We start from the raw sequence: 20,764 nt of genomic DNA, 5'->3' as shown, positions 1-20,764 counted from the left end.
AGCAGATGATCGGCACTAGAAAGTTTGCATTTTTCTGACCCAGATGATTCCGGGATTTTTTTTTTTTATCCTTGAAGTTTTTTTTCAACTCATCTTATCCTTCGAAATATCTGATCTGATCTTATCCTTTTATCTTATCCTTTTTTTTAACCTCTGCCACCGAAGGTGAAGGAGGTTATGTTTTCACCCCTTTCTGTCTGTTTGTCTGTCTGTCTGTGTACATGATATCTCAAAAAGTTGTGCAGAAGTTCAGTGTGTGACAGGGTTGAACTGACTAGATTTTGGTGAAGGTCCGGATCTGGATCCGACTACTAGAATTTTTAAAGTGATTCTTCACCATTGAGAGGTCGTGCCAAAAACGATATAGTACTGTATAGCATGATATTTCAAAAATGTATTGGGTCTGATATGTTCTCGTGGATCAGGCATTGCGGGGCAGAGGTATGTGCTCTACCAAGTGCCCTTATAGTTATTCCTTTGAGTTGTTCAATATCAGTGGTGTGAAGGTTAGCACTCAGGACTCTTGCTGGAGCCATGGTTGTAGTTTGGTGTGATGCTTGAATTAATGAAAGTCTGCAGACAAGCTGCTGTAGAGAATGCTTTCTCGACTACTTTATGTACTCCATTTGAAGCAGATTGTTGTACTCATTGTCCTACTGCATAAATTCCAGGTTTGAACAGATTTGTTCAAGAATGCTCTGAGATCAGCAGTTTTTTGCTGATTGATAAATGGCTTGAAGAGGATCATGAGATAGAAAAGCATCTTTCAAAAGCATGCAGGATTATCATCTTAAACGAACTATGGTAATTCCTCTGTTGTTTCCCTCCCTCCTCCTGTTTCACTGCCACCATGCTGGCTCCCAATTCCTCATCTGCCTTTCTGGGTAGTAAATAGTTCCAGTCACATTATATTTATCCACCATACAGGAAATAGTACAGTCTTCGTGAATTAAACAATTTAATAACCCTAATTTTAACACCCAATTTTAATTTTGCCTCCATGTTGCTGATTTAGTTATCCTGAAGAGAAACTGTCTTAACATAAATGCTAACATTCCAATCCATCCTTCTCTATCGATCCCGACTTGCCCTCTCCTGTATCTTTGGTTATCACCCCCAGCTGATGCATCCTCCATCTCTTTATACATCCACATAACCTCTATCCACACCCCCAGCCCATGACCTACACTGCCATCCCTGTGATGCACACCCACAAACTAATATAGCCTGTTTTTTGCAAACTTCACTCTCCCCCTCACTCCAGTCTCCATGTTCACCAGCTCTACCACATACCTAGCTGTGCACGTACACACAACCATTTTCATCTGTTCCAGCAACATCACAGGCTTTTTCTCCAATCTTGTGAAATTTTCCCAATATGTCTCAGAAAAGTACAGAATTTTCTTGCACAGGATATCCCAGTCATTCATCTCCCTCCCTGTATATTTGTTTACATCATTAACAGACCTGATGCTGATGTCAGTTCCGTTGTTGTCGTCAACATCAGAAGCTCCCTTTTCCATTGCTCTTGCCCTCCACTGTCCTCTTTGGTCTGGATGTAATATCTCTGAATCCATATCCCTCTATGTAGGAATGTCTTGTTTATGCATGGAATCTACCACCCTCACAACTGTGATGACTCAGCATATATGGCTTTGTAAGCAAACTTTCACTCCTTTCTAAATATCCATACAATCTCTCTTTTCCTAATCTGCAGAGGGTTTAACTGTCACAAATCCAGCTGTATATCCAGTCACAAATCACAAGTGTGTGTGTGTGTGTGTGTGTGTGTGTGTGTGTGTGTGTGTGTGTGTGTGTGTGTGTGTGTGTGTGTCTGTCATGTGTTGTGTTGTGCTGTATTGTCACCGAACTACTCCCTCAATGTTTTTGTGAAATCGTACCAAACTAACGGGCTACTCTCAGCTCTCCCGTGTGTCTGTCCTTCGGGTATTATTTTTGAAATAATAAAAAAATATATATATTTTTTCATTTTTTTTTTTCAATCTTCAATTTAAATTGCTTATAAAAATGTGTCATCATGAATATTACAAATAAATTTGCAAAATATATGTTTGAATTCTGCTCGGTGTAAATCATGACAACACCGCAACTCACAAACTTATCCTCAGTGAAAACAAACTTATCCTCTTGAGTGACATGTGGTGAGGTGTTTTGAATTGCACAGAGGCGGTTGTTTTGAATTATGTAGAGATGTGTTTTTCATAACATGGTGGTTACGTGCTGGTGAGGTGTTAATAATGTGGCGGTGACGTGGTGGTGTGTTTTTAAGACTCCATTTAAAAAAAAATTGTATACACTGTCGAGGCTCAAATGAGAGCGAACACACATAATGTACAACTAGGGGAGCAGAAGACAAGAGGGGTGGGAGAGGGAAGAAAAAAAACAGTGTAGAACAGAGACATGAGGACATCTGTGGAAGGGAGAGGGATGGGGCGGAGTACATATGTTAAACAAGATGTACACTATAGGGACTTTCAGGAAGGAAAGCAGGGAATTTGAAGGAGGTGGGTTTGGGATGGATTAATGGGGGTTGAAAATATCATGGCTTTGGATGGGGGAAGATAAGAGATGCTGGTGAACAGCTGTTTTGAAGACCTGGAGGGAAGAGTGGGATTGAAGAGTGTGGGAATTTGTTCTTGAGGGAATAATAGAGGAATGAAAGAGTAAAGGTGAGCAGTGATTCTTGATTTTGGTAGTTTTACCATAGGGGGGTTGCTGGCAGACCTTGAGCACCCTGTAGAAATATCCATCCATCCATCCATCGGGACGAAACTCTGTGCGGAGCGTTGGTGCTGCTTTAGCAGTCTCCTTGGCGAATGGGCACAATCCTGGACAGGTCACCACTCCAACACAGGATACCAGCAATCAGGCACTCATTTTGCCGACCTCTGAAGGATGACAGGCAGAGTCCAGTCAACCCCATCTGGTGTTAACTCAACAGCCAATGAGATTTGAATTCAGCATCTGAGGATCCCAAGCCCACCACCCAAACCATTAATTCAACACCAGACATACCTGTGGAAATATGGGGGGGGACATATCTCAGATAGAGCAGTGTGAGTTGGGGGGGGCAAGGCCGGAGAGGAGGGGGTAGAAGACAGAAAGACCACCGACCTGCCTGCGGTGAGAAAGTGAGAGACCCGAAGATCCTAAATGCCTTGGTTTCCACAGTGTCAAACCAAGAAAGGTGAGAGGTGAGAGCACCAGCCCAGAAGGGAGAGCAGTGATCCATCAGGTCAGCGAAGGAAGGACTTTGCACGATGGAGGATGCCCAGTTGGCGACTGGTTTTGGAGGCCAGCTTGGAAATATGGCTTTCCCAGGAAAAATCATGGGAATGATGAGGAAAAAAATAGCACGGTGAGGCAGAGGCAACATTTCTATGAACGAAAAGCACGGTGAGGCAGTGAGGCAGTGAAACCTTGAGTCAGTCCAGGAAGCCGTGAAGACTACATGTCGATTAATTACCTCCTGTTGGAATGATAATTCCCCAAGACCCTGAAGACGCCTAAAGACCCAAAAGACCCTGAGGAACCAAAAGACCAAGATAACCCCAAAAGTCCCTGAGGACCCAAAATACCCCAAGGACCCAGAAGTCCCCAAGGAACACGAAGACCCCAAAAGACCCTGAAAACCCAAAAAGACCCTGAAAACCCCAAAATATCCCTATGAATCAAAAGTCACTGAATACCCAAAAATACCCTGAAGACCCCTAAGACCCAAAAGTCCCCAACGACCCAAAAGTCCCCAAAATCCCAAAGACCCTAAAAGACCCTGAAGGTGCTGAAGGCCCCAAAGACCCAAAAGAGCCTGAAGACCCAAAAGACCATGAAGATCCCAAAGACCCTTTTGACCCCTTAGACCTTAACACTATTTAGACCCATTACACCCTTCAGATAGATTAGACAGCTTAGAACCTTGATCCTTCAGACCACTTGGACCTTTTTATATCACAAATAAATTAGAAATAAATATATCACCAATATTACAAATAAATTTGTGGAGAAGAACTTTTTGTAATACGATTGGTGTTAATCATGCAAACACAGCAAATATGTAGCGTAAAACCCTGCAACGTCATGTGGAGAGACGAGCATATTGAGCTGATCCATGCTAGTGTGTTTTGTGTGTGTGTGTGTGTGTGTGTGTGTGTGTGTGTGTGTGTGTGTGTGTGTGTGTGTGTGTGTGTGTGTGTGTGTGTGTGTGTGTGTGTGTGTGTGTGTAAAAAAAAAAAAAAAATATATATATATATATATATACAGATGTTTGGTACTACAGAACTTTAATATGGATACAAACAAACACAACATAATTGTGACCGAGGCTTTTCGTATAAAGCGTTTTATACGCGTATAAAGCACACGCCTTCACTTGCTGCGATATTTACCCTGAAGAGTGCAGCATGAAAGGCTTCGGTCACTATTATGCTCGGTTTGTTTGTATCAGTATACGTGTGTCTGTGTCTGTGTCTGTGTCTGTGTCTGTGTCTGTGTCTGTGTCTGTGTCTGTGTCTGTGTCTGGATTGAAAGACATATTCCAAGGGTTTGATCAGATTACGATTTTGGCAAAAGTTGGTCGAACACTTGGAATATGTCTTTCTTCCCCTTTCTCCCACCCCCGATCCAATCTTCTCCCTCCCACCCCAATCCCATCTTCTCCCTCCTGTCCCACCCCCTCCCAATAATTGTTTAACCCACTGACTGGTGCTGATGTGATTTTGCAGGCATGTTTATGTGGCAGATACACTAAATAAAGAAATAAAAGTTATGAACAGGAAAGAAGACAACTCTTTATCTCTGGAAAAGGTAAGGGGACGCATGATAATACATCTTCACAATTATAAACTGTGGTTTATTTTGAGCCAATCATTTATTTGTCTTCTGAGTGTACAGTATTTTCAATTGAAATTCCATCTCTTGACATCTTTTCATGAAAATAACTTCATATTGCCTATCTAATTAAAAGAAGAAGATGAGATAAACTACTATACAGTATTTGTTTCGTGTCATATGATCAAATAAATCATACTGTTAATACCTTCTCGCTTGGTTTAAAGCAGTAAAGTGAGATCCCGTTTAAGCCGAGTTAGTTGCGTGGTCACAGGTAAACGATTATATGGTGGGTCATCCTAACGAGCTCCAACAAGAGTGAAACCATGGTCGATGACTCCACGATCCTTTATTTGTGACCTTAGATTCTCATTCTTTTAAATAAACTTGATATGCACTGCTAAAGCTATCGAGTATGCACTAAAGGAAGTGAAGCGGTGTGCATGCGCTCACGGTTTAAATGCCATGATGCATTTAAACAGGTCGGAAGGTCGATATTTTGGTTTATTATTATGCCCAACCACAAGCTCACCTCCTGGTTGGTGAGGCAGTAAAGCAGAGGTAATGTTCTCGTGTGGCAGACAAACATTACTGTTCACAGATCGTGCAGTTTCTGCTGTGATTTAATGCAACTGTGCTTCACTGCTTTACCAAACTGGGCCCCAGCCCTGCATAGAATGTTTAGTTTGTTCCTAGCTTTGTGAAATCAGGCCAGAGACACAACCCTGCAATATAAGCTTTTTTTGAAAGGATAACACTGAACAACAAAAATTTTTTACTGGAGATGTGTAAAGTGATTTAGACTAATTTGGGTACGCTGATTTCAAAAATCATAACCGTTTTGCTGTATCACGTCAGGATTTTCAGTAACAGAAATATTCCCATTGCCTAGAAGTCAGGATTTCAATGAAATTTACAAAAATTCATTTATTCATTTATTTCATCATGAATGCTTCAAAATTATAGAAATTACAGAAAAACTCCACGAGAATGTAATTAAAAATGCTTTAGACATTTGGCTTTGCGTTTGTGCTGCTCTGTGTCAGTTTCACGATGCAGGAACCAGCAGAAATCGCCCATCATGTTCGGGTTGTGCCGCCCTTGGTAACGCGTCTCCATGAGTGAAATCTCTTGGTGGAATCGCTCGCCGTGCTCGTCCGAGACTGCTCCCAAGTTGTCAGGGAAGAAGTTCAGGTGCTGGTGTAGGAAATGGATTTTCAGGGACATCCTGGAGCCAAGTTTCCTGAAGGACTCCAGCAGCTGCTGCACTATTTCTTCATAGTTGTCCACGCGCTCGTTCCCCAAGAAGTTGTCCGTCACAGCTTTGAAGCTCCTCCACGCTGCCAGCTCTTTGGGGTTTAGAGTTGTCGGAAAAGTTTCGTCCTTCATAATCTGTCGGATTTGCGGTCCAACAAAGACACCAGCCTTGATCTTGGCCTCCGACAAGGTGTTGCCAAACTTTTCCTTGAGGTATAAAAACCCACGCCCATTCAGATCCATTGCCCGTGCAAAACTTTTCATCAAGCCGAGCTTTATGTGGAGTGGTGGAAGGAAAACCTTGGCTGGGTCGACATGAGCGACATGCTTCACGTTGTGTCGACCAGGTACATGCTCTTTTCGCTCTTCCCAATCTTTCTTCGTCCAGTGATTCTTGTCGTCTCTGCTATCCCAGAGACAAAGGAAGCACATGTATTTCGTGTAGCCTGACTGCAGCCCTAACAACAGCGCCACCACTTTCAAGTCTCCGCAGATGTGCCAGTTGAAGTCATTGTACTTGATGGAATCAAGCAGCTGCCGCATAGTCTCATAGGTCTCTGTCATGCCGAACGCGTGAGCCAGTGGGACTGATGGTTTCTCGTTGCCATTGTGGAGCAAAACAGCCTTCAAGCTGTTCTTCCCCGAGTCGATGAAGAGGCGCCAGTCTGCAGGATCGTGATCACACCCAAGTTCTTTCAACAGACCGTTGATGTCACTGCAGAATGTCATCGTGTCTTCCATCTCAAAGAACTCAGCCATGTCTCTGTGACGTGCTCTGAACAAGGATATCTTGGTGTTAGGTTCAAGTAGATTCCACTGCTGCAGCCTTGATCCAAGCAGCTCTGCCTTCGCCTTTGACAGCGAGAGATCTCTTACAAGATCATTTAAGTCTCCCTGGTTCAGAAGGTGTGATTCTTGAGTGTCGGGTTCAAAAGGTTCATCATCACCATCCTCTTCACCACTGCTTACAGCTATGTTCTGATCAGCTGGAGGTGTTGGAACGGGCTTCTCGTCATCATGAGGCACAGGTTTACGAGCAGAGACGCAGTCAGCGTACTTGATGTGACCTTTATTCTTCTTGTTGAAGCCGGCGATGCTTGTGCAGCAGAAATAACAATCATCATGATGATTCTGCGGCTCACGCCATATCATGGGCACCGCAAATGGCATGCTCGCGCGCTTGCCCACCAACCACTGAGTCAAGGTTGTGTGACAGCTTGTGCAGCAGATGTGTGGTGCCCAGCTCTGTTCTTGGTCCCCCACCTTACACCCGAAGTAGTGAAAGTAGGCGGCCTTCATTTTCACTGCTGTAGATATACTTCGCTGTTGATCTTTTTTGGTATACCGACCACAGACATTACAGAAGTTGTCAGGATGATTGGTACAGGAACGCCTACTCATCTTTATCTGAAAGAAAGAAATATAACACAAGTTAACAACAATTGTACGAAATAGACATGTTAAAGACATATGTAAATTTCATTGAAATCCTGACTTCTAGGCAATGGGAATATTTCTGTTCCTGAAAATCCTGACGTGATACAGCAAAACGGTTATGATTTTTGAAATCAGCGTACCCAAATTAGTCTTAATCACTTTACACATCTCCAGTAAAAAAATTTTTTTGAAATTTGTTGTTCAGTGTAATTCATGCAAAATTATGAGGCTAAAGAGTTTAATAAAACCCAACATCTTCTTGAGTTTAATCAATGAAGAGAAATAAGAAGATTAGCAAGTTGTTCCTTCCAAGGAGAGGATTTGAAAGGATGTGATAATAGGATTTATTGTTACATTTCAATTCTCAGAACGGCTTTAAATTTTGTCGCTCACTCTGCTGTGAAAGATGCACTCACGACTAAAAATGAATTGTCGTGAAGAATTGCTCAACTTGAGGTATATAATCAACAACAAAATACAAAAGCGAGTTTTTGATGGAGTCAGAAAAGTCATTTCTGGAAAGCAGAAAAAAGATTCGTTTTCATGCTTTTGCTTGGGGAATGTCAGCCTTTATGAGGATCATTCATGAGAAAATGTCATCAAGAGCTATACACTCTTTGAAGCATGGTGCAAGTCAGCAAGTTAGGCATGGAGATAGAGCCTTGAATACCATTCCACAGAAAGCTTCTGTTATCACAGCTGTACGCCAGATCATGTTAAAAGGCCAGGACCTATCTAGAGACACAACCTTGCAATATCTTGTTTTGGTTTCTTGACCATGATCCATTGAAGTGGAAGATTTAATGACCTTCCTTACTAATAAAACCAGACTAACTACTCTGTAGTAAAGTGGACCATTTGTTCCACTGAATCCCGAGAAAGTTTTGGAGGTAATACCTCGCTCATGCCTAAAATACTATGGAGCTCCTCCCTCTTCCATTCATCCATAATGGCATAATCATTCACACTTAGCAGATGCCTCTTGGCCAATGAAATTACACATTAACTCGCATGTCAGTGGAACATCTGAATGAATATTTTGCATTGCAGCTGTGTTTTCAGAGATAACTGATAAACAACGGTTTTTTATGAAGGAAAGGTCTTCATGATTTTTATGTTCTTCTGAGGTCATGTTCCAAACAAGTCTTAGCGAATATTCTCTAGAGTTCAGCAGGTTAATATGACGTGCTCGTTTTTGATTGAAGCTTTTAAAGCAGGGTTTTGGTAAAGAAGTCTACTCCCAAAGTTGATGGAATACACAAGTTATTAATTTGTGATTTTTCTTGCAAGCAGGTTGATAGGCTTCGGCTTCATTATATTTTTAGGGACACTAGTGTTGAGAGTTTATTGCCAGATAACGTTTGGGAGCGAACCCCATTGAAGCTTTATTTCACTTTCACCAAGACCATAGGACAATCCTCATTCAATTATCATAAATTTCTTAATACATCTCTTAGTATAGATGGAGTAAAGGACATTTTGGAAACTGGCTGTGAATGTTCATCTTCCCCTTTTTTATATGGTTTGAATATCATTAGTAATAGTGAAATTAGGGATCTGATGAAAATGGGAGCTAAATATAGGGAACCAGTAACTCAACCTTGGAGCTGCATTAGGTCTTCAATTGTGGATTCTCTCTAATTTTGTAAACAAAATGTGCAATAAGTAAGTTATCTGTTAACAGTTTTAATGCCTGATTTAACAGAGTTGTGGAAGTCCTGGAGAATAGGATTAAGTTTAGTCGTCAGGGCTTGCTTTCACTGGGTCAGTCTGGGCCAGTGTTGAACCAGCCGAGTGTTCGTAAAGACATTCGGGCGCTCCATGATAGCTATGTAATAGCTCCGGCAGAAAAGGCTGCTTATAATTTTGTTGTGATTTGTAAATAGTTTTATGTAGAGGTTTTATTAAGAGAGTTAGGCATTGGTATGGTTAATTTCACTGGTAAAGGAATGTCATATGGTAAAGGAAATAGTACATACTGTATATTCCTTGTCATAAGTCACTCCAAGATATTATATCTGAGCATCAGGAAATATGAGTTAATAATTTCAGTATTAAATATAAAGAGATAAATATTTGAAGTCCTCGGCTAAGTTTTTATGTGTCAGGCTTGATAGAGCATTTTTTCTAAAAAGACATACTCAAGCTTTCACTGTTTTGATAAGCAAAGGTTGAAGGATGCTGTTAATTTTACACTTTTGTGTGTTATGGCGGGATAATGCTTAAATAGGTTAAGGGTATTCCCATGGGTGGGAATTGCAGCCCCCTCCCTACCAGCAGACATTTTTCTTATTTTCTGTGAATTTTCATTAATACAGAAACTGATTAAGGAGAAAAAGAATAGGATTAAGCTTAAATTATCTCATACATGTCATTATGGTTTTTGAGCGACGGCTGGTTCTCTTCAAGGGGTCTCTGCCGACTTCTCAAAGATAAGTTTCAGGTCGTTGTTTGTCACGTTTTGACTTTATTTGGTTGCCTCCATGTATACTGTTATGTGTTCCTTGTTCGGTTTTGTTTCAAAATTTGTGCTATTTGGTGAGTTTTCTTCGGTCTTGTCATATCGGGTTTCCCTGAGGCCTACCGGTCTTCACGTCTATGTGCACAATCGTGTTTATTGTATTTTCTCCTTATTACCATCAGTTTTTATTTTCTCCACCTTGTACCCCACGTAATCACGTGACTTCATGTACCGACTCTTCTTCCTCCTTCCTCCTCTGCCGATCTACCATCTTCCTTCGACTTTTGCCGACCCACATTCACCATATACCTCCACCATTTTTCCTTCAACCTTTCCTTTACAAAATCTTACCGAATCTTTAAAAAAAATTCTTTATATCTTTTAATTTCTCACCTGACATCTCCCATAACCACATGATTTTGCTACCCCCTCTTCCTCTTCCTGGAACTATCGCCGACCTATCATCTTCCTTCTCCTTTAGCTGATCAAAATTCACCATGCACCTTCACAATTTTTTTCTTCAACCTTTCCTTTACCTAATTTTATCTAACCTTGATAAAAAAATAAAAAAATTGTATCTTAAAATGTTTCAACTTCCTTTTTCACAAATGTGGTTCTCTCTCTGTATTGTCATAATTCACTACACTTCTTCTTCTAAAGACTGTTTTCATTTCGACCTTTCCTTCATCCCATGTCTACAAAGTCCCATTGTTACAAAGTTTCTTTTCTCCATTCTCTTAATTCTTCTTCATTGCATCCTTCACGTAATGTCTTTAATCGCACCTTTGACCTAAAAAATTTAAAATTTTAAAACTTTAAATCCCCCCCTCCCCCAAATTTTAAATCCCAGTTTGCAATGCATGTTCGTGTTCCATCAATCGTCCTGTTTTTTCCAACTTCAGTGCCAATTCACCACACCTCCTTAAATCTACCGCCTCTTAACTCCTCACCTTTTATACCCTCTCCTTACCCCTCCCATCTTGCCCCTCATTATACCTCTGCTCTTATCACCTCTTCACTCTCTTCTGCTTTAATATCAGTTCCTCCTTTGATGTCCAAAACTGTGTGGTGTTCTAACATCTGTTCTTGTCGAACAGATATCTCACTCTCTCAAACAGTACACTCAACATCTCAAACATGCTATTTCTTTCCTCTCATCACACTTCCCCTTCTTTCCAACCCCTCAAATATTGTGCCTCCCATTGCCTGCTCCCTTCTTCAACATACCACGACCGAGTCTCATCCTTCTCCTCTCCCCACATCTCCCATCTCCCTCCTGCCCCTTGTCCATGCCTGCTCTCATCATCTTCCCTCCCTCTCAAAACATCTTTCAAACTCTTCTCCCTCAAGTTTCCTCTCTCACCCTTCTCCCTCCAATCTACCCCCTCACTCCCCCTTCTCAAAGTACACACACACACACACACACACACACACACACACACACACACACACACACACACACACACACACACACACACACACACACACACACACACACACACACACACACACACACACACACACACACACACACACACATCCACAAAGGTGCCTCCTTCCCCCACCTTCTCTCTTCCATCTCATCAGTCCATCCCCTCCAATCTTCAACTTCCCTCTGTCCCCTCTCTTATTACTCCCCACTGTGCCTCATCCCATCACCACCGAGCCTTTTCTCCTCCTCATCCGGTCCTCTCCCCAAGCTCTTCTGAAATTCCTCACACTCTGTCAACAATGCCCCTTACCTCCCCCCCCCTCCTCCTCTCTCATCCTACCCTTCCCTTCCCCTCTCCTCTCCTGCACCCAAAGCCTCCACCTCTCCCTCTTCCTTAACAGTGTGGACCTCAAATACCATCCACCAAACAGAGATGACTCCATTTACACCTCACTATCTGAAAACATGAACCAACTTCTATCCTCTTATCCCAACTCTCTCTCTCTCTCTCTCTCTTCCTCATATGTGGCGACTTCAATTGTCATCATGACAGTTGGCTGGGTGTGGGTAGCTCCCTCACTTGCCATGGCACTTTAGCAAAAGACTTCTGTGACTCATTGGGACTGACACAATCTGTCAACTTCCTAACCTGGACCTCAACCAACAACCTGGACCTCCATTTCTTCTGGATCTGATTTTGACAAATTTCCCTGAAAAATGTCCGCTGTTCTTCCTCTGCTCCAATCGGTTCATCTGACCACATGTTTGTCAAAGTAAACATCTCTCTGGCTGTTATTAGGGAACCACCTCAGTGCTGTCGAGTCTGGCATTTTCACTCAGGCCGGCTGGCAGGGACTTCAACCAGCCATCAAACTTCTCGAGGAGGAGGAGATAAGGACCATACTCTGTACAGAGCATTGGTGCTGCTTAAGCAGTCTCCTTGGCTATTGGGCACAATCCTGGATGGGTCGCCACTCTGACACAGTATACCAGCAGGCTGGTACTCATTTTGCGGACCTCGGAAGGATGACAGGCCGAGTTAACCCCACCTGGTATTAATTCAACAGCTGAGCGGGATTTGAACTCAGGACCCTCAAATCTAAAGCTCACCACCCTAACCATTCAGCGAACACCAGGCATAAACTATCTCAAAAACTCCCCGCTCATCCTTCTCCCTGCAACTTTGATGATGATGTCCACAATGCCAGACATGAGATCAGGGTCATCTCCCAAGACATATCGTGTGCTTTCAATATGGTTTGGCACTCTGCCCTGCTCACCAAACTCTCTTCCTATGGTATCCAAGGACATCTACACTCATGGGTCGCAGACTTTGTCTCCTGTCGCAGTCAACATGTGGCCTTTAATGGAGTTCTCTCATCCCCTCTTCCTGTCCAGGCTGGAGTTCCTCAAGGCATTGTTCTGGGCCCTATTATTTTTGTAGTTTTCATCAATGATCTCTCTGATTCTCTGGAAAATCCTCTTTATCTCTTTGCTGATGACTCCCCCGCCCCCCCCCCCACCATACCACCTGTCATCCCTCAGATCAGCAATCAGCAGCCTCTTCACTCTCTGCAAATCTGGATAAAATCACAAGCTGGTCCAACACTTGGAACATGTGTTTTAATGATCACAAATCTTACTATGTCTCTCTGAAAGGACCATCTGGGAATCCCCTCCCCCCACCCCAATATACTTTCTCAACAATCCTCTTGAAGAAATCCTTTCATTCAAGCTTTTGAGCCTCATTATCAGGTCAGGTCAGGTATGGGAGCATGTGCCAGAACAGCACGTCGCTGCGTCCACTTTCCGCCGGTACTCCAGGGGCCTCCGTCTTGTCATCCCCCAGGCAGATGCCAGGCCCATCCCCATCTCCTTGAGATGATGGTCAACCTGCTGCAACCACGAGGCACATGGTCGGCAAACTGGCCTCCTCCACTCATGAGACTCCCTCGCTGAGAGAATCTGGTGAGCAGGATCAGCTTCAGGAAAACGAGCCGCATGTCCATACAGCCGCAGCTGACGCTCACGGACTATGCAGGTAACAAATCTCATCCGAGTCTCTCTCAGCAACCGCTCGTTGGACACAAAATCCGACCAGCGATAGCCAAGGATTCTCCGAAGAGACCTGGTACCAAAGGAATTAAGTCTCCGTCTCAGATCCTTGGTCAGAGTCCAAGTCTCGCATCCATAGAGCAAGACTGGAAGTACCAAGGACCTGAAGACTCGGGCTTTCGTCCTCCTGCACAGGTACCGGCAGCGCCACACCCCATGATCCAGTGAATCCATGACTCCTCAGGCCCGACCCAGACGTCTATTGACCTCTGACTCGCAGCCAGCAGAGACATGAATATCACTGCCAAGGTAAGTGAATCTCTCCACGACCTCAACATCCTCACCACAAACAGACACAGACAGGACAGCAGCATCCAAGATGTCACCGAAAGCCTGGATCTTAGTTTTGACCCAAGAAACCCGTAATCCCAGCAGCTCCGACTCCTCATTCAGCACCTCGAGGGCCCCCAAAAGGATGTCTAAAGTCTCCGCAAAGATGACTGCATCATCTGCAAAATCAAGGTCCGAGATCTTGACATTCCCAAACGATGCACAGCAACTTGATCTCTCCGACATCCTCCCTAAAATCCAGTCCATACAAGTGCTGAAAAGTGTGGGGGCCATTACACATCCCTGACGAACTCCAGTAACAACTGGAAATAAGTCAGAGATGGTACCACCACACTTCACAGCACTCTCAGTACCAGAGTAGAGTTCAGACATCAGATCGATCAGTTTTGGTGGCACCCCACGAAGACCAAGAATCCTCCAGAGGACATCCCAATTCACTGAATCGAACGCTTTACAGAGATCAACATAGGCTGCAAGCAGCCCCTGCCGAAACTCTTATTTGCATTCGGTGAGGACACGAAGGGCAAGGATACGGTCAATCGTTGACCTCTTTGGTGTAAAGCCTGACTGCTCTGGACGCTGGTGCTCAAGCAGATGGTGGCGAACCCCATCAAGAATTATCCGAGCAAAGACCTTGCCCGGCACTGAGAGCAGCGTCACCCCTCGGTAGTTGTTGCAGTCTTGGCGATCACCCTTCCCTTTCCAGAGAGGGACAACAAGGCCCCTCTTCCAGTCAGTTGGGATGATGCCTGTGTTCCAGGCAGAGCACAAAACTGCATGCAACGACATGAGTGCAGCATTTCCACCAGCCTTGAGAAGTTCAGCATGGATGCCACAGATCCCTGGAGCTTTGCCCCATTTCAACTGGTTCACCGCAGCCCGTGTTTCCACAAGCAAAGGTGGACCACAGTTGATTCGAGGGTCAGCAACAGGGATTGTAACACCCTTGACATCCGACTCGATAGTTGGGGGATCAGCCTGGTACAACCGCTCAAAGTAACCGGCCCAGCAGGCCTTCACTTCAGACTCCTCTGTCAAGAGCCTACCACTCTCTGCTCAAACTGCAGTGCTCCGAGGGATGGGCTTGGATGAACGTAATGTGCGAATTCCCCTGTAAGCGGGACGAGAATCACCTGTCCACAGGTGATGCTCTACCCCTTCACAGATTCCTCGCACATAGGCCTCCTTGTCCACCCTCAGTGCACGTACAGTTTTACGCCTCAGCTCCCTGAACAGCTCAGCTCTGCCATTCAGCCTGGCCCTGCGACTCTGGTCAATGGTATCCAGTGTCCCTTGAGAGACAAAATTCTTCTTTGCCCTGCGGTGAGCTCCAAGGCATCCACCGGCAACATCAAGGACGGTGGTCTTGAAGGCGCTCCACAACTCTTCAGGACCCCCCAAAGCACCCAGTCCCCCCAAGTGTCCACTCAGTCTGTTCGCAAACTCCTCAGCTACTCTCTCATCCCTGAGCTTGCCAACATCCAGCCTAGGCTGGGATGGTACCATTCTCCAGGATTTAAGGTGCAGCTTTAGAGTTGCCACAACAAGCCTGTGGTCAGTATTGAAGAACTGAGCACTCCGGTAGACCCTGCAGTTCTGGATCATCCTCCAACGACCGTCAATGAGGACATGGTCAATCTCCTTTGCCACACCGCCAGCGTTGGAATACCAAGTCCAGCCATGAGCTTGTGGGCGCTGAAACCATGAACCAGCCACCCTCAGTCCATGACTTCTTGCAAAGTCAAGGAACTTAGTGCTATTCTGGTTCATAGTTCCTGACCCATGGGGACCAACACACACCTCATAACCATCCCTATCAGTTCCAGTCGATGCATTGAAATCCCCCAAGACTAGAAGTGTATCTCGTCCGGGGCACTGATCAACCACAGACTCGAGTGTGGCGTAGAATGCATCCTTCACGGTGAGATCACTCGCCTCAGTCGGAGCATAAACAGAGACCAGGGAAATGACACCTAAGGAGTGACGAATCCTTAATCTCATAATACGCTTGTTGACCGGTGTTACCTCAATTATCATTGGGGTCAGCTTATTGGACATAGCTACAGCAACTCCTTGGGTATGGTAACCATCAGAGCGACCAGACCAATAGAAGGTGTAACCACCCACCATTATCTCGCCGCAATCCGGTCTCCGAACCTCAGAGAGTGCTGCAATCCCGATGTCCAAACGCTTGAGCTCAGATGATAACAGAGACAGGTGATCATCCTCTCTTAGGGATAGGACATTCCAGGCACCCACCCGAAGGGACTGCCTCAGGTTAACCCAAGGAGACCGCCGTCTGGTGGACGACACCTCAGCACCACTCCGACACACTCTCCCGCAATCTGACCCAGGGATGTTACCCCGTGGTTTCCCTCCTATCATCAAAGATTGGGGGTCCCGAAGGCTTTGCCCCAATCCCGTTATCCAGTGAGCTGCCCTGCGAAGGGAAGCTGCACAGGAGGTACTCCCACGGAGTGGGTTTTCAGATTTTTTTGCGTTTTGCGGAATGAAGGGTTTTACGGTGGCCGGAGTGCAAATCCTGCCACCAACCTCCTAATAAAAAAAGTAACCCAACTGCAGGAGGACATCCGCAGACACAGTTGGGCACTAGATATGGATGGCCGTTGGCTCACAAGGAGCTCCTCCGCCCTTTGACAGGTTTTGTTTTTAATCCTGCTGGGTGTCCATATCCAAACACCCTCCTCACCAGAAAACCTGGTTGGGGAGACGGTTTAGTCGCCGACAACCCGACCATGGAACAGGTTAGTACAGGTTTACATGGTACCTGTAGCAGGTCACAGATCGAACCTGACCTGACATAAAATTATCTGCCATGATCTTTCCTGGGAAAGCCACATTTCCAAGCTGCCTCCAAAGTCAGTCGCCGATTGGGCATCCTCCATCATCCTTCCTTAGCACAACTGAGCTTCTGTCCACATATAAAGCTTTCTTCCGCAGCCTGATGGAGTGCTGCTCTCCCCTCTGGGCTGATGGCTCCAGGCCTCTTACCTTTCTTGGCTTGACGCTGTGGAAACCAAATCATTTAGGATCATTGGTATCTCCCGCGATGAGGCTGAGTCTTTGGGTCTCTCACTCTCTCAATGCAGGCAGGTTGGTGGTCTTTCTGTCTTCTACCATATCTTCTCCACCCACACCCCCACCCCCTTACTCTGTCTGTGATCTGTCCACTCCATATTTCCACAGGGCGCTCAAGGTCAGTCATCAACCCCCTTTTGTTAAAACGAATCACTGCTCACCTTCATTCTTTCAGTCCTCTTTTTCCCCATCTTTGGAACAAACTCATGCATTCTCTTCAATCTCACTTTTCCCTCCAGGTCTTTAAAACAGCTGTTCACAACCATCTCTTATCTTTCCCCAACCAAAACCAAAATATTTTCTACCCCCGTTAATCCACCCCAAACCCACCTCCTTCAAATTCCCTGCTTCCCTTCCTGAAAGTCCCGTAGTGTCCATCTTGTTTACCCCATGTACCCCACCCCATCCCTCTCCCTTTTGATCCGGATGAAATGTTGTGCACAGGTTCGGTGTGTGACAAGGACAAACTGATTAGATTTTGGTGAAGGTCCGGATTCGGATCCGACTACGAGAATTTTCAAGCGATTCTTCACCATTCAGAGATAGTGCTAAACCGATATATAGCATGATATCTCAAAAGGTTGTGGACAGGTTGGGTGTGTGGCAGGGAAGAATTGATTTGATTTTGGTGAAGATCGGAATCTGGATCTGGATATGAGAATTTTTTTTTATTTTTATTCTTCACCATTGAGAGACAGGGTCAAAAAGGATATATAGCATGATATTTCAAAAATGTATTGGGCCCGATATGTTCTCGTCGATCAGGCATTGCGTGTCAGAGTTATGCGCTCTACCGAGTGCCCTTCGAGTTATATCTGGCTTCTTCTTGCGACTACTATGCAGTAATTGGTCGTTATTTTGATTGATTTCCTATGCATTAATGCAACTACAATGGCTACTGCTGTAAACCATTTACTTGTTACCCTCCACAAATCTAAACTCAATGCTCACCTCCATTTTTTCACAAACTTTTTTTCTCGCTTGGGAGTTATCTTTCTGAGTTTGTTGTCTCAAGCTCTTACAGAATAGTGTCTGCTGCTCACTGACACCTCGTGGTTTTCCCATTTCCACGAATGAGCTAAACTACACCTGCTGAGACCTTATTCCCAACCTTATCCCACAATACTTGTGCTGTGATGCATCCATTTGTTTTTGTCCCACAGTTTTCCTTTTTGCCACCCATTTTGTCTGATGATCTACGTATTTCTCCCTTTATTTCTGCTCAAATATGGAATGCATTTTGCAAAGAAATATTATTGTCACAATGTCCATGACAGGTGAATTGTTTTGCAATCTTGTTATTAATTCTGCTATCATGAATTGACAGGCTTTCTCATTCGCCTCTTTCAGCTTTGCAAAATTATCTGCAAGGAATTAAATACTTTGGCTACTCAATCTCAACATCATTGAAATTTTTAGCTTACCTGGAACGTTGTTCCGGGGAGCTTATGGGATGGCACGCCGTCCGTCCATCCACAAATACTTGCAACTTCTTCTCTGAAACTGCACACACGATTTTGATGAAACTTTATCAGAACCTTTATTACCCTGTATGTACTAAAGTTTGTTCATGGCATTAAAAAAAAGATCAGGCCCTAAAGGGGTCTATGGGGCTACCCCACCCCCCCCCCCAAAATAGATATTTGCTTTCTTCTCAAATGACACACACAATTCCGATTGAACTTGACTACCAACCTTCATCACCCGTGATGTACCAAAATTTGTTCACAACATAAAAAAACAATGCGGGTTAAGGTGGTATAATGGGGGGTTGCCCCCCAAAATATGTGTTTGGTTTCAATGAAACTACATACACAATTCCGATGAAACTTGACCATCACTTTCATCACTCATGACGTACCAAAGATTGTTCACGACATTCAGAAAATCAGATTCTATGGGGATGTGCGGGGGTGGGGTTGCCCCCAAAAATAGGTATTTTCTGTAACATTGGTTCATTGATACATTTTGCTGATTCCATCCCACGTTAAATTCCTTCCCAGTATCATTATTCTACCAGGTGAGAGACCATAGGTATTGCTCCGATATGTTTACTAAATCGTTTCTTGTCATTTTTTTCTTTGTGAGATACGGCTTGCTTGTTCAAGATTAATTGTCTTATTGATTTTCAAATCACAGGTCATTAAATTACACGTCCATCCTGACAATATTGAGGTCGATCAGGCAACTGGAAGTCTTTGGGTTGGTTGCCTCCCAAACATTTGGCCATTGGTTTTTTATGGTAATTAGCTTCTTCCAGGATCAGAGGTAAGATTGCCTCCTATTTCCTGAAAGAGTTATCCATAAACTGCTTTTTTCAATCAATGATGCTGTTGTAAGGTGATTCATGTACCAAAATGAATAATACTTTTCCAATGTAACAGGTTGTGCATATCGATTGTCCTTTCTCTGCCAAGCCCATTCATTGCGACCACAATATATTCCAACAATGGCTCAGAGCTGCAGTCCTCCAGTGTTGCGGCAATACGTGGATCTCACCTTCTTATTGGGACGGTTTTTCATCGTATGATGCGCTGCACTCTGCCCATAATTCCTCTTGAATGTTGATGATCATTGCTACAACATGCTGTCCTGTTTGGGAAATATAGCTTTATGGTGAATTTAAATGATGGTGAATTTATGGTGAATTTTAATTATGGTGAATTTAATTTTTGAATCTTTCACAACAGGATCGTTCAAATTTGATCGATTTTTGCTTATAAAAGTTCTAGTGGATTAATAAACACAGTATAGAGATTAATCATTTTTGTGGGGAATTCAAAATGTTTTTTGGTCTTTCACTAATTACAATAATCATCCGTTTCCTGTTTTAATGCATGCACTGAAAATCAAGATGGTGGTGACAGAAATAAGAAAAAGCATGGAATAACAAATACATATTAAAATTCTGGTTAATGAAAACATCAAGCATGTTGAATTTTCCATACGATTGGCTGTATGAAACTATGGTGATGATGATTGTATGGTGATGATAACTTGTCAAAGACATCTTAATTTAATTGGTGAACATAGTTTAAAGAACAATGTGAAGTTGTACAGCATGAACAAAATGGTGAAATTTCAAATACCTGAAACAAATGTCAAAGAAATTTCTATGTTATCCTATACATTTGAACATTTATTGAACAAACAACATAAACAAATACATACAAACACATACATATGCGCATATCGAGGACCTGGACTCAGACTTGCTCCAGATCTCTGAAATACATGGAGAATTTTAGTTCCTTATGTAGTGTTCAGTGAGACACAGCTCTTTATCATTCAAAACGCTAGTGTCACAGTTTGTCAGGTTGATGTATTTCCAGATGGAAATCATTTTCAGCTTTTGTGCAGATGGGTCAGAGAGAGGAAGAAGGGTTGGAGAGAGGAGGGAGGGAGGGGAAGTGGACAGGGAGAGAGGCAGATGGGTTAGAAAGAGGGAGAAATGTCAGAGAGAGAGAGAGAGAGAGAGAGAGAGAGAGAGAGAGAGAGAGAGAGAGAGAGAGAGAGAGAGAGAGAGAGAGAGAGAGAGAGAGAGAGAGAGAGAGAGAGAGAGAGAGAGAGAGAGAGAGAGAGAGAGAGAGAGAGAGAGAGAGAGAGAGAGAGAGAGAGAGAGAGAGAGAGAGAGAGAGAGAGAGAGAGAGAGAGAGAGAGGCAGAAGGATGAGAGAGAGAGGGAAAGGTAGGGAGGGGTGGGAGGAAGTTTTATGGTGGTGGAGGGGGTTTGGTAGGAGGATAGCATGAGCAGAGGGCAAGGGAAGGCAGGATGAGGAGAGGGGTGGTGTAGGCAGTGCAGGGGGGGGGGAGGTAGCTTGAGTC

The 20,764-nt window shown here is 44.0% G+C and overlaps 1 pseudogene across 1 annotated transcript in view; it reads left to right on the top strand.

Moving 5' to 3' along the window:
• The window catches only part of LOC147032262 (serum paraoxonase/arylesterase 2-like), a 21,249-nt pseudogene extending 924 nt beyond the window's left edge, over positions 1-20,325 (top strand). Inside the window, exons 3-5 of the transcript XR_015050389.1 lie at positions 4,743-4,824; positions 19,080-19,208; positions 19,325-20,325. The product of XR_015050389.1 is annotated as a serum paraoxonase/arylesterase 2-like (transcript). The remainder of the gene's footprint in view (positions 1-4,742; positions 4,825-19,079; positions 19,209-19,324) is intronic.
• The last annotated feature ends 439 nt before the right edge of the window (positions 20,326-20,764 follow it).

The sequence above is a fragment of the Eptatretus burgeri genome, chromosome 2, assembly GCF_056783735.1.
Source record: "Eptatretus burgeri isolate ZD-2024b chromosome 2, Ebu_testis_v1, whole genome shotgun sequence".
Lineage (NCBI taxonomy): Eukaryota > Metazoa > Chordata > Myxini > Myxiniformes > Myxinidae > Eptatretus > Eptatretus burgeri.
This window is presented reverse-complemented; position numbering and strand designations above follow the sequence as displayed.